Source organism: Lepisosteus oculatus, chromosome 14, assembly GCF_040954835.1.
Source record: "Lepisosteus oculatus isolate fLepOcu1 chromosome 14, fLepOcu1.hap2, whole genome shotgun sequence".
Classification (NCBI taxonomy): domain Eukaryota; kingdom Metazoa; phylum Chordata; class Actinopteri; order Semionotiformes; family Lepisosteidae; genus Lepisosteus; species Lepisosteus oculatus.
Window position 1 is genome coordinate 25,712,444 of NC_090709.1, and position 13,131 is coordinate 25,725,574.

The 13,131-nt window shown below is 41.9% G+C and overlaps 1 non-coding gene and 1 pseudogene across 1 annotated transcript; both read right to left on the minus strand.

Annotated features, from left to right (window-relative positions):
- Nucleotides 1-13,131, minus strand: part of LOC138242482 (zinc finger protein 271-like) — a 372,248-nt pseudogene that overhangs the window by 252,222 nt on the left and 106,895 nt on the right.
- On the minus strand, nucleotides 12,782-12,853 carry trnai-uau (transfer RNA isoleucine (anticodon UAU)). The gene has a single exon. It is a non-coding gene; the product is annotated as a tRNA-Ile (tRNA).

Here is a 13,131-nt window from a genome sequence, read left to right on the forward strand (position 1 = left end):
TGCCCCTTTCTTATCCTGTTTCAGTTTATGCTTAATAGGAGTGGAGCAATTCCTCCTGTTTCTCGTACAAATATATCCTGACCACCACAGAACAGATACCCGTGTAGCCTGGCTCTGATTCAAGAATGACTCGCATGTTCGGCACTTTTTTTGTTTGCTGGAGATTATGATCAATAATGAACTTTTTTTGGGAATAAAAATTATCAAACACATAGGCATCATTTTAACCACTCGGCCACAACTACAGAGAGTGCCCCCACCCCCATGCTGCATTCTTGCTACAATCCAACATGGAGTGCAAGGTGGCATCTGAAACCTTTTTCATATTTGATCTCTGTTTAAAAACAAAAAAAAAATACAAAATACATGCTAGCAGACAGATAGGCCTCAGAGGATTAAAGGGTGACTTAAAGTTAGAATTATAAAGTCTCCAAGTTCGGACATGAAAATGGAACTTTGTTAAAAAAAAACATCAATAACAGAGAAATGTGTACAAGGATTTTAGAAGCTGCACCACACTGCAGTTTGAATAGCTTATTTATGAGTTTTAGATGAAGGAATTGTCTTTGATTTAAGCTCTTACAAATGAGATGGAAAAAACACCCCTGAAGTCCTGCAGTTGAATATAATGCCATTACATGTCAAAGCAGTATTTTACTTCATCCTACTATTCCAACACAAGGAGTGTGTGGAAATGATCATACGCTATGATACGTCTCTGATCAGTTGTAAGGCACCTTGAAGGTACACCCCCATGATTAATATCTGTGCATCAGTGAAAGGTACACTCTTGGACAACCTTGAAGGAAACTAATGCTATTAGACATTGGAAGATCTAAAGAGTCTCTTTACACCACTTCTAGCAGCAAACTTAGTTTTTCCCAGGAAGTCTCCCCAATCCAGGTACTGACCAGGTTCACAGCTGCACAGTTTCAGTGCATTTTCAGTTGTGAGTTGCAAGGTAATGTAGCTGCAAAAAATGTTTAATTGGCTGAGAATCAAACCCAGGCCTCCCCCATGACAGGCAAGAATTTTACCACTGAACCACCATGATGATCTGTAAAAGGTTGTACTCAGACATTTTTTACAGTCAGTCCTGGATTGTGGGGTCCAAAAGGAACTTTTGGACGAGTGAGAATATTCTCCTATCTGTAAATTTTATTTTGGATTCTTTTTTTTCCTGCTAGTGTTGTATAGTGCAGCATTCGGGAATATTCCAAAACTGAGATCGAATGGTTTAAGAAAACCTGTTCAACTGGAACATGGAAGATGAAAAAAATAAAACAGTTCCCATGTTAAAACTGAAACAAAACAACAACACAAGAACTGCAGTACATCACACTATAAGCAAAACAAAAACAATAACGTTATGACAGAAAAGAAGACATAGAAGCTGTTAAAACATAACAAAAGAACTGGTATGTAAAATCTTTGCTATTGGAATCACATAAAACAGAACATGAGATCAGTTCGGTTTCTTTCTTTCTGGGTTATCAAGCCAGTCACTGGTTGGTGCTTTTCAACAGGGCTCCATGAATGGTAGCCTCATGTGAAGTCAAATCACCACAGGTGACTTTGATCTGCCCAGCACAAGAGCAGGCCCGATTTTCTGAAGCATCACTGGGTTACAAGGAGCGATGCTGTTCTGGCCCAAATCGGTATCCACTTGCTCATGTCGGTACTGCAGTGTGAACTCCCAGATGAGTTGAAAATGGTGCTAATGTAACTTGTTGTTTGGATTGGGAGAAATGGCAGTGAGGCCGTTGCTTTCTGGAGAAAAGATGGATTCAGTGTTTAGTCTCTGCTCCTGCTGCAGTGAGGGGGATCGTTCAGGGATGAAGTCTAGTCCTGGCTTTCCCTTACAGAGCTTCAATGGAGAGGCTGTGCAACCCTGCATGTGTCTGCATCACTGATGCAGACCGGTGTATGTGGTGAGACAGACAGGTTGTCAGTGCTGCAGACAGAAGTGTATTCTTGAAGAGGCATATATGCAGTGCTCTGATGCAAGGAAAACCTGTCCCTGCTGTAGCATACTCTAAAATGACAGAGCAGGCCTAAGAGCTGTTGCCCTGCTCTTGCAGTGTCTCACAGCTCACCCCATCGTCATCTGTAGCCAGGATGTTGAATGGGCTCTCGTTTGGTGAATACACAGGCCTCTCACAGTGCACCTCTGCATCTAAATTATTGGAACAATTAATAGGTTTATTCCATGCTGAAAAAAAGAAGAAAGAGAACACAACGTTTCGGCCGTGGAGCCTTCTTCAGGTGTGAGAGAGACAGGGCAGTAGGCAGAGGTAAAGTAGCGGGAGAACAAAGGTTGGGAGGGAGGAGGAGTGAGAGGTGGGAGCAGGGGACAGAAAGAGAGGCCAATCAAGAGGTGTGAAGTCAGAATGGGTGCAGAGAGGTGAGAAATGAAACTTCCAATGAATGGAGAAAATTTAAAAGAACAGTAGTCTGTCGTTAAGGGAAGGGAGAAGGTGTGATCCTAGCTGCAGAATAATTTTAGTTTCGGTGGTCTTTCTGATGTATGAGTTCGGAAAACCGTCTTTGAGAACACAGACGGAGAGATTAGAGTGGTCGTGGCCGTCAGAGGTGAAATGAGAAACAATGGGCTTGGAGAGATCTTTAATCTTTACAGCCCTGACGTGTTCTCTGAAACGGTCTCCGAGTCTCCTTCCTGTTTCTCCAATGTAGATGGCTGGGCATTTACTGCAAGAGATACAGTAAATAAGGTTGCTGGAGGTACAAGTTGCTGTCTGGGTGATCCGGAATTGTCCTGAGGGGCCTTGAATGAGTGTGGTGGTGGCTGTGTATTTGCAGGTGATACAGCGAGCTCTGTTGCAAGGGAAAGTGCCTGGTGTGGATGGTTGTTGAGGGCGGTCAAGGGAGCTGTGAACAAGGAGGTTATGCAGATTAGGTGGTCGGCGATATGAGATGATAGGGCGATCAGAAAAGAGGGCCCCAATGGAGGGATCATCCTGTAGGATGGAAAAGTTGTGGTTAATGGTCCTGGGGATAGGAAGTGTGTTAGGGTGGTAAGGAAGCACCAAAGGAATGCGGTTGTTACGGCGGGAGTTCCTGATCGGGTTGATGTTTTTGTCTCGGGCAAGGGCCCTGTCAATCACACTGCTGGGGTATCCTCTGTTGATGAAAAATGAGTACATTTCGAGGGCTTGGTTCTCGAAGTCGATGTCGTCGCTGCATAATCGTCGTAACCTAAGGAACTGTGAAAAAGGAAGAGAGTTTTTAGTGTGGTTGGGGTGAAATGAGCTGTACAGGAGGTAGCTGTGTGAATCCGTGGGTTTGTAATAAACTGAAGTGGACAGTCGGGGGTAGTTGATAGACAAGTGGATGTCTAGAAACGGAAGAGTAGTGGAAGATATGTTAATCGTATATTTGAGGGACGGGTGGAAGTTGGTGAAATGGTGCAGGAAGAACTCAAGCTGATCGTTGGAGCATGTGGCGGCACCGACGCAGTCATCAATATATCGTTTGTAGAGGTCAGGGACATAGCCAGTGTAGGAAGCGAAGAAGCGTTCTTCTACCCAGCCGACAAAAATGTTGGCATAGCTGGGTCCCATTCTGGTGCCCATGGCAACTCCACTGACCTGTTGGTAAAAAAGATTATTGAAAGAGAATGCGTTCAGTGTGAGGACCAATTCTGCAAGGCGTACCAGGGTGTGGGTGGGTGGTTCAAGCACTGTGCGTTTGTCCAGCATGTGCTTGAGTGCTGTAAGGCCGTCATTATGGGGAATGACGGTGTACAGAGATGTGATGTCCATGGTAAAAATGTAGCATTCGGTACCCTGAAATTGGAAATCATTAAAAAGTTGGAGCACATGGTTGGTGTCTTTGATGTATGAGGGAAGATCTTCAACCAGCGGTCTCATGAGGCTGTCGAGAAAGGCTGAGATGTAAGTAGTTGGACAGTTACATGCTGATACGATGGGGCGTCCAGGGGTGTCCGGTTTGTGGATTTTGGGGAGGAGGTAAAATTGAGATACCTGTGGATGTTCCATGATGAGCCGGTTTGCCTCCTGGGGGAGCTCATTACTGCTGATAAGAAGAGAAATGGTGGATACCACTTCCTTTTGGTAGTCAGTGGTAGGGTCTTGTTGGAGAGGGAGGTAGGCAGAAGTGTCAGTTAGTTGTCTAGAGGCTTCAAAGATATATAGATCCTTACGCCACACCACAACAGCACCTCCTTTGTCCGCTGGTTTGATGACGATATCATCCCTGTTGCGGAGAGACTGGAGCGCCTGATTTTCTCCTTGGGTGAGGTTAGACCTATGTTTACTGGGTATAGAGAGTGCCTTGGGAGCTTGATTAGTGCATTGGTTGATGAAATAATCAACTGGTGGAAAACGGCCAGAGGAGGGAGTCCAACAGCTCTGTTTGGGATTAATGTTGTTAATGACATCAATAACCGGGTTGTTATCAGCTGCCTGTGAAGAGGAATTGTCGGCAAAATGTGCTCTGAGACGGATCCTGTGGTAAAAGCGGTTAAGGTCGACATTGGTCTGGGGGATGTCCAGCTTCCTGGGAACTGGTACAAAACTGAGCCCTTTGCTGAGGAGGGATCGCTCATCCTGTGAAAGGGAAAGGTCAGAAGGTATGGTGACAACAAGGTTAGGGTTGGTGAGGGTGTTCGGGGTGTTGATGGTTTTCTTCTGTAGAAGATGACTGAGTTTTTTGTCCTTCTCTGTAGTGAGAAACTGGTAGAGTTTAGAGTTGAGAGATCTAATGAGGTTAGTTATGAAGGGAAGATGATGTGGAGCTGTAAGCCGTAGAAATTCCTTAGCCTCTTTGATGTTGTTGTCGGAAAGGATAATCTGTTTTTTGAGGGAGAAAATGGTAGAGAGCATTAGTTTCCTAGAAAATTGTTTTAGAAGTCTCTGAGTGTTACTCTGGGTGGTATCAGAGTCAAAAGAAAAGGTATTAAATTTAAGGCGAAATCCTTTAGGGATGATATTATGTCGACGACATCTGTAAAGGAATAGAAGGTGGTTAGAAAGCCTGGTCTTGGAACAGATAGCTGTGAAGAGACGGAATGCTGGTTTAGTGAGAGAAGCAGGCAAGTGGCCCAGGGAGGAAGAGAAGGTATGACGAAGAGATCTAGAAAAAGATTTGGAGGAATGCATAGTGGGTCGCGGCAGCTGTAGGCGGTAGTAGTTCAGGTGGGTAGCTGCGTCAGCATGCGTAGGCTGCAAAGGAACAAGTAATAGGTTTATTCCATGCTGAAAAAAAGAAGAAAGAGAACTGGTCAATTTAGAGTGACCAATCTAAATTATTGGTCACTCCTGTCAGCATAGGGGCCCAGGGGCTCAGGTTACTGACACTAGTACTGTCAGCACAGCTGGCTTAAGGCAGAATTCTTATGCTGCTGCTGTCCTCTGTCAGCTGGGGCTCTTCCTCCTCTGGCAGTCTGTGGAAGCCAGCTGGAGATGGAGGAAACTGAGATTGTCTCTGAGGTGGTGATGTCCCTTCAGTTGTAGAGGACACTGAGGTGGAGGTCCTCTTTAAGCTGTAGTTGTACGGTGATGTGCTACTGGAGCAGTTATTCATGAGAGCATGTGGGTCTTTCACAGAGGCTCAGGACAAGCCCCCTGCCTGAAAGTCTCCTTTGTGCATTCACAGGTCAAGAGCCAGGGGACAATGGACACAACAAAATAAAAATAAAATAACTACAGTGGTACTAGAAGGTTTGTGAACCCTTTAAAATGTCTGAATTTCTGCATACATTTGACCTAAAATGTGATCAGATCTTCATCTAAGTCATTAAAATAGATAAAGACAACCCAATAAAACAAATAAAATACAAAAGGATATACCTTTTCATTTATTTATTTATCAAAAAGTATTTTAGATTAAGCGGCGTGGGACCCTATGTAAAATATTTCCACTGGCCCTGATCATGGTACAAAATTTTAATGAGCACCTTTAAATGCATTTCAAAAGCTGCAACATCTGACAAGCTAATTTTCTGATTCTCTGAAAAACCCAAATTGCAGTGTAACTGCTCAGCCCCTTGTAACTTTTCCTTATTAATACTACCAGTATTCACCAAGCCGTACGCACAACCTGCAAAACAGATTCCTGTCCAGATAACGTAAGGCGATAAGATGTGCTTGTTTCCATTCAATTACCCTACTGTACAAAACGGATTTAAACCTTCTGCGGTCACCGCCCTCCATATTCCGTATCACTGTGACCACTGTGTCATCTGTAAGAACTTCTGTGTGGCTCTGTAAGAGGCTTGAGATGTAATTTAAAAAATCAGCAGCATTTATTCTCCGGGCTGCCTTCTGAGCGAGAAAAGCAGGTTATTATAGCTGCCGGAAGACAAACGCAACTGTACAAAGTCATAAGGACCTACAGTACACTTGGCAAACATTCATCCAATATTCTTTGGACTGTTCCATGCACAGCATTTATAGCCTGTACATGAGTCTATTCTGTCAAGATTAACAAAACGAAATTCTTCATAGTGCCCTGTTGCTTTAAAATGATTAATTACTAATTATTATTAAATTATACGTCCTATCATAATGTCGCACAAGTTCCAGGAAAAGTGAGGGGTGTCTATTCACATTGCCACCACCACTATCCTGATTCTCATTGTTAATCATAACCAGCTCTCGGTTTTCAAAGTTATCGTTATCAGGTTCTACTACAGTACCCCTGACCATTAAATTATTTTCTGCCCCAGCATTCTCATTGTGTGGATCGGGTTCGTCATGTGGAATGTTGTGTCTTTGAATCTTTTGTGTCTCAACAAAAATGCTTTTGCAAGCTAAATTCTTTTATTAACATACTGACGCTTGATGTTGGTAAGGGGTCGGTCTTTAAACCACTTTTAAAATCTCATGTTTAGTCATTTACATCCATCAGCATTCAGCGCATTTGTACCATAAAACACCATTGCCAGGTCGTGAAATGCTGCCTATAGAGCTGCATTCTCTGTAGAAGTTATGTCAAAAAGGAAAGTGGGAAACGACTGGACTTTTTTTGGTAGATCGGTTGTACATCTGCATAAACAGATTTTAGGCACTCAGATTCTCTCTTTTTACCCATTTCATTAGTGCTCACCATAGCTAGTAACTGAGCTATGCAGCTCATACACTTACCAATGGTAAAATTACCATTTGGCAACTCTCTAAACGCACTACTAGTTCTATCCAAAGGTCTGGCACGTTTTTAATCCGGACAGTGTTTTGTTAACTACAGCCTTCCATGAAGAAATGCTCTCCACTGGGCCTAGCGTCTGCTCCCCCATTTCTCCCACATCTTTTTCCACTCTCAAAAATGCCACATCTGTGTGATTAAGAAATAGGTATTAAGGATTAGTCAGCAATGCTGAATATATAAAAAACAGAAAACTGAGTTAACTAGGAACTTTTAATTATGTTAACATTCCTCCAAAAGAAGTAACTGTTTAAGTGATATAGAATCAAGTTCATGTTTGTTTTGGGGTAACCTTTTAATTGTAACTGATGAAAGAGGTGTTTTAAAATACAACTTGCCACCGCTTAAATAATACTAACCTTTTTTCATGGTTGTGCTGTGCCTTATGTTTTGGGCTCACTAGCATTATTTGAAGCCGGAGCAGTGTCTTTACGTAAGCAGGACATTTTTTTAATTAGTTAAATTCCCCTTTAAATGTGATTGATAAAAGTGTGTTTTATAATGCATCACAGACAACTCTTAAGTAATACACACCATTTGTCAAAGATTATTTAGAAATGCTCTGCTTCTCTTCCGCACATTAATTCCCCGTTGAGCCTGCTGCCTGCAGCAGTTGTATAAACAGAAGCATCTAATGGAAATGAATAGGCATCTCGTTAGCAATGGTGTTAAGTTCTCTGTAGCTGACACTTGTGATGCCATTTATGTTCGCTACAGCCATTGGCTTATACCCAGACTCTGACACTGTCCACAATACAGATGTACACGGTTGTAATTCTTACCCACTGATGCCAGAGAGTTCTGACAACTCACAACACCACAGATTTATTCCCTGTTGAGCCTGTCACCTGCGTCAGGTGTATATCTGCTGCATGTAATGGAAACGATATGGATGCATGAGACACGCTCTCGCTAGCAACGCTGTAATTTCACTTTCAATAAGACGAATGTACATACCCAAGAAAAATTCATCGTCATCCATCAAATGCTTCAAAAAAGGGAGTCTTCCACTGTCTATATCTGCTCTTTGCATGCCACTGTTCTATTTTTCTGAAGTCCAAATATCTCCCAAGACTGACAGACTTGGACACTGCAAGCCAAGTCCTTACGTAGGTTTTTAGGTCACTTCACTGTCCACGCCCGAAACCGTAAAGTTCTGAGAGATGTGTTTTTTAGAGATATGAACCCTAACCCTTTTATGACCTAGCAGTTCCAACTGCAGAGAAGTTGTCAGTAAAATGTAAAGATCTAAACATTCCACAAAAGCTTTACATTTTTTAATCTGATATAATTTTGCACATAATTTTCTTTTTCTTCCCCCAAATCATGAGGTTTGTGGTTGGGGTCTACTATAGCACCCCAACCAATTTAAAAGTGTTTATGCTTAAAATTAGCTGGGGTGTCTGGCATAAACTACCGACTGAGCTGTCTGGACCAGCCACTGACTGCCGCGAAGATGGCCTCTTTGAATGAGGAACACGTCGTTGAGGAAACTGAAGTGGTACATTATTACAATATTTTCTGATGGGGGTTTGTTGTTTCAATCTATGGTTAGGTATGTTATTTTCAACACTTGGCTTTTTCGCCAGACAGTGCATCAACCCAGATGGACTTCAGATTTCCTGTCTATTCTGAAAGTCATTCCGGTGATGAGGAACTGACAATATCTGACATGAAAGAGTCACTACAAATGGTAAATATTTTAGGAAAAGGCACAAGTTAAAGTTAAAGTCTTAAAAGTTATGAAGACACAGACATCCAATGACTGTATAACTGATTCATTTGTGCCCAGTTACTAGAAGCTTTAATGCGATTCTTTTCCCATCCTTATTTCTTCGTTCCCATGAATTTACTCTATAGTAAAGGAAAAGTAAAAGCTGGCAACTGCAGGTATTCTTTGTCTGTGATGAACTGCTTGTGCAGAGAGTTATATTTGCTTTACAGGGGGTGTAGTTTGGTGGTAGAGCACATGCCTTGCAAGTTTGAGGTTCTGGGTTCAATTCCTAGCATTTCTAGGTGTTTTGTTACCACCCTCACATAGCAAACGTCTTCGCTTGTGTTCAGAGAGAGCCAGGTTTATACAATAAAATCTAGATACTCTCGAAGTGCTACAATGTTGCTCTACTGCTTTAAAGGTACTTCCAATGCATTTAGTCTTGTTAACTATCAAATGATTTTAACTAATTTAACGTTATCTACAAGAAAGCCAGAGAAGGTCTTCCGATTTGTCTTGGCTGTTAAAGAAGCACCTGTTTAATCTCAGCCGGGATTTCTTGAGAGCTCGTTCAGCGAGCGAGTCCTCCCTCTGGACTCCGCACTGAGCTGAAAACTGCGTGAGCTCCTCACTGCGTGTCCTTTACTGTTACATGTGCTCTTGTGTAGATTATCTACATCCAGCACAGCGACAAGAACACCTTGAACGTGTTCCGTATGGGAAGAAAAATGATAAAGAGAACGTGTAAAATATCCATGGTACAATTCAAAAACATGAAGGACAAAACAATGACTTTTGAAGATCACAAGAGATTCAAGAAACACAACCATCCACTTGAATGCTGAACACTTAAGTTAAAAGACTGATTGTTTACCTACAAAGCGAAGGACATGACCTGTAAATCTCTTCATGGTTTATAGTTTACGAAATAAAACAATTTCTTTATTTCTTGATAGATGATTTATTGAATTTAAACAAAATCACAATTAAAAACCTTTTGTGTTAAACTGTTATACACACACTCTGACGAAGACAAACGTTGGTGTCTTCCGATGTGTGCACGCCCATTTCTCAAAAACAAAATGTAACGAACAGTTCTTTCCGGACCCTATGCGGACGACACAATCCGAAGAAGTGGGAAACACTAGGAAAAGGTCATGCAGGAATACGGGGCTGAAAACAGGGGGGCGTGTCCAAAGTGCGCTGGTGCACGGGGAAGGTGTGGCCGAGGCAAACAATCCAAAAGTAATCCATACAGGGAATCCAAAACACAAGAATAAGTCCATAGCCAGGTGATCCTTCCAAACAGGAATTAAAAACACGAACCGGGTCGGAACCGGCGGACAAGGAACGGGAACAGAAATTAAAACCTTAACAGGACCAGGCGCTTCCAGGTCCCGGACTCGCACGGTGCGGAAACCAGATGCAGAGCCAGGATGAGCGTCGGCGCCTGGCTTTTAAGGTGGGCTGGGAAAAGGGATCAGGTGCACAGAATTAAGTCTAAAGTGAAAGGGCTGGAGCACCCTTAAGGAGGGGGGACTATAATCGTGACACAAAAAAAAACTTAATTGATTTTAATATATCTACTTTTTATGCTTGCATCGTTTTTTAATATTTCTGTAAAATCTTGTCTTCTTACTAGTCTTGATATACATTTTTCGAACATGGTGTAATAATTTTGTTATTAGTATATTAACAATCAAATATACAGCTTTTCTTCCTGGGGAACAAAGGTTGTTTTCAATATTTCTAATTTTGGTTTCAAGATTGCAATTTAGTGTGATTTTAAGAAATTATTTAACATCATACGTGATCTAATTTTCCGGAGCAAATGCGTTTTTCTATTGTAATCTCTTGTGAATGTGTGCATAGGTTTCATGGTTTCAATATAAGACTATAAAATGTCTTCTTTGTATTATTCTGTAGTAATTTGTGAAAAGACAATAAAGTTCTTAACAAATCCCATATATTTGATTTCTGCATTCTGTTAAGGCTATAACAGATAACTTTTCTCTACAATTTTGAGACAGAGTAACAAGTAGAGACGTTTTGCAAGTTACTTGACAATCTAGATAAAATAACATGGCGGTGAATAAGGAAGGCACAGTAAGTTTAGAAGACCGACAACTTAGCTCTTGGCCACCAGCCCATTGCATTCAAAGTCTGAGCCTACTATACTATGTTGAATCAACGCTAGTTATATTACTGTTGTAATAGAGGAGCAAAAGAGGCGCAGCCAGTAGAGCTGGCGACCCTTAAGTTCAAGATTGTGGATTCAAGGGTTGTTTGTGTCCTTTCTGATCCCTCTAAGCTTTTAGTAGGACAGTGCAAGCAGGACGTTATAGGGTACAGTGACCCAGAGTGCCTTATGACCATTGCCTGATTCAGCTTTCTTTCCATTTTGAGCCTCGATTCAGATATTGCTCTGAAAGCATCGGGCGAGCAAGAGTGTGTCTGACTCGAGGAAGATCTGCTCACAAGTATTAAATACTTCAGCATTTACTGTTTGAATACCACACTTTGTTAAAACACGGCTGCTTCTTAAGCTAATGGGTAGCGGTTTTTGAGCGGGCATTGTATAGTTAATGCTGTTATTAATAAAACCTTAAATTCACATAATGGAATTTTGATGGCGCAAAATAGTCTACCTCCTGTACAACTGTACATGCCCGCTGATTAGAGCTTAAAACTACAGTAGCAAGAGTAGCAATAATGGCAACAACGAGTTCGGCATTTCTCATGTCTTCTGCAGAGCCATCTTATTGGAATGCACTGCCCGAGATAAAAGAGGACTTGTGGCTTCGTTTTTACAGACTGCTGCGTTGCTCTGTTCATGCAGACTACACGCTTTAAATTTATGACATTTACTGCAAGAGTTGATTTTCCAGGTTTTTTTTTAATTCTTCGCATTTGAGCACGCACTAAAATATTTCATTCAGGTTCGCCGAATACATCATGAAACCGGTATTTCCAACGGTCTTACATGAAACCTTTTTGTTATTCGGTTCTGAAGTTTGAAAATGAAAATGAAAAGGGGGTCCAAGCCACATAAAAACCCATGAATTCTCACAAATTGCCTTGTGCTGCACCTTTCTTCTGCTGCTTTTATAAATCTGCCTTAAACATTTGAATGCATACCTTACTGCTGCTAATCACATTCACGTGTTTATGAAGCTTTTTTCTGTCCGTTATGTTCTTGTGAAGCAGTTTCTCCATTTTCCTCCTATTGTGATTGTCAGCGAGCACAACAAGACTGGAACAGTGTAAGACGGGGTAAAACGGCTTACTGTCGGGAGTGGGATTTGAACCCGCGCCTCTATTTGGAGAGCTGAACACAAAGCTTAAAAGACACGAATCTATGAAATCGTTATTTTAAACCATTCGACTATCCTGAAGAAATGTATGCTGAATGCACCAGTTGCATCTGATTTTCCGTAACTTTAGGACGATTGACACAACTGGAAGAACACAATTTGTAGCGTTTAGCATGACATAGTCTTGCAGGCAGACAATGTTTTGTCCCACTACTTATATAATTTTATCGTTTACTCGTTTAAAAAAAAAACTCGGTCTTCTCGTTCCTAAGTCAGATTTTTAGTGCTTTTGAACGGTACTTCCAACCTAGACTGACAGCTCACTCGATCTGTTTGTGATCAGACCATGGAGTGGGGGTTGTACCAAACGCACGTTCCTTCCCAATGCTGAGACGATCATTCGAAAGATGGGTGTGAAGAGAGACAGGCTTTGTCGACTAAGAAACAGGGCAGGATATGCACGAACACTAATCACTGGTGACAGTTATGTTCTTCTTACTATAGAAACTCCTACATTGCAAATTTTTTAAAGACTTTGAAACTAAAGGAGAGTGGTGACAAATGAAACAGGCACAGGTGGGGCTTGAACCCACAATCTTTGGTTTATAAGACCAACACCTTACCACTTGGGCACCGTGCCACCAAGGATGGATAAATTATTTTTTTCTGAATCTTGTTTACATCGCCTGGAGGCAGCAACAACAAAAAAAGGGATTTTTAACAAGGAGATACGTAGCAGTGGTGTAATCCCAAAAGATGCCCCCGAAGAGACTGGAGCTTTAATCCAGCTCCTTAGAGCGCTCGGCCGCGTTACTCTCGACAGCGGCTCTTCAGCTCTTGTTGTCTCACCTAGTGGTGTTAAGACGCATGGAAGCGACTGCAACTTCGTTTTCTGAGATGCTTTCTCTCACGAGGTGA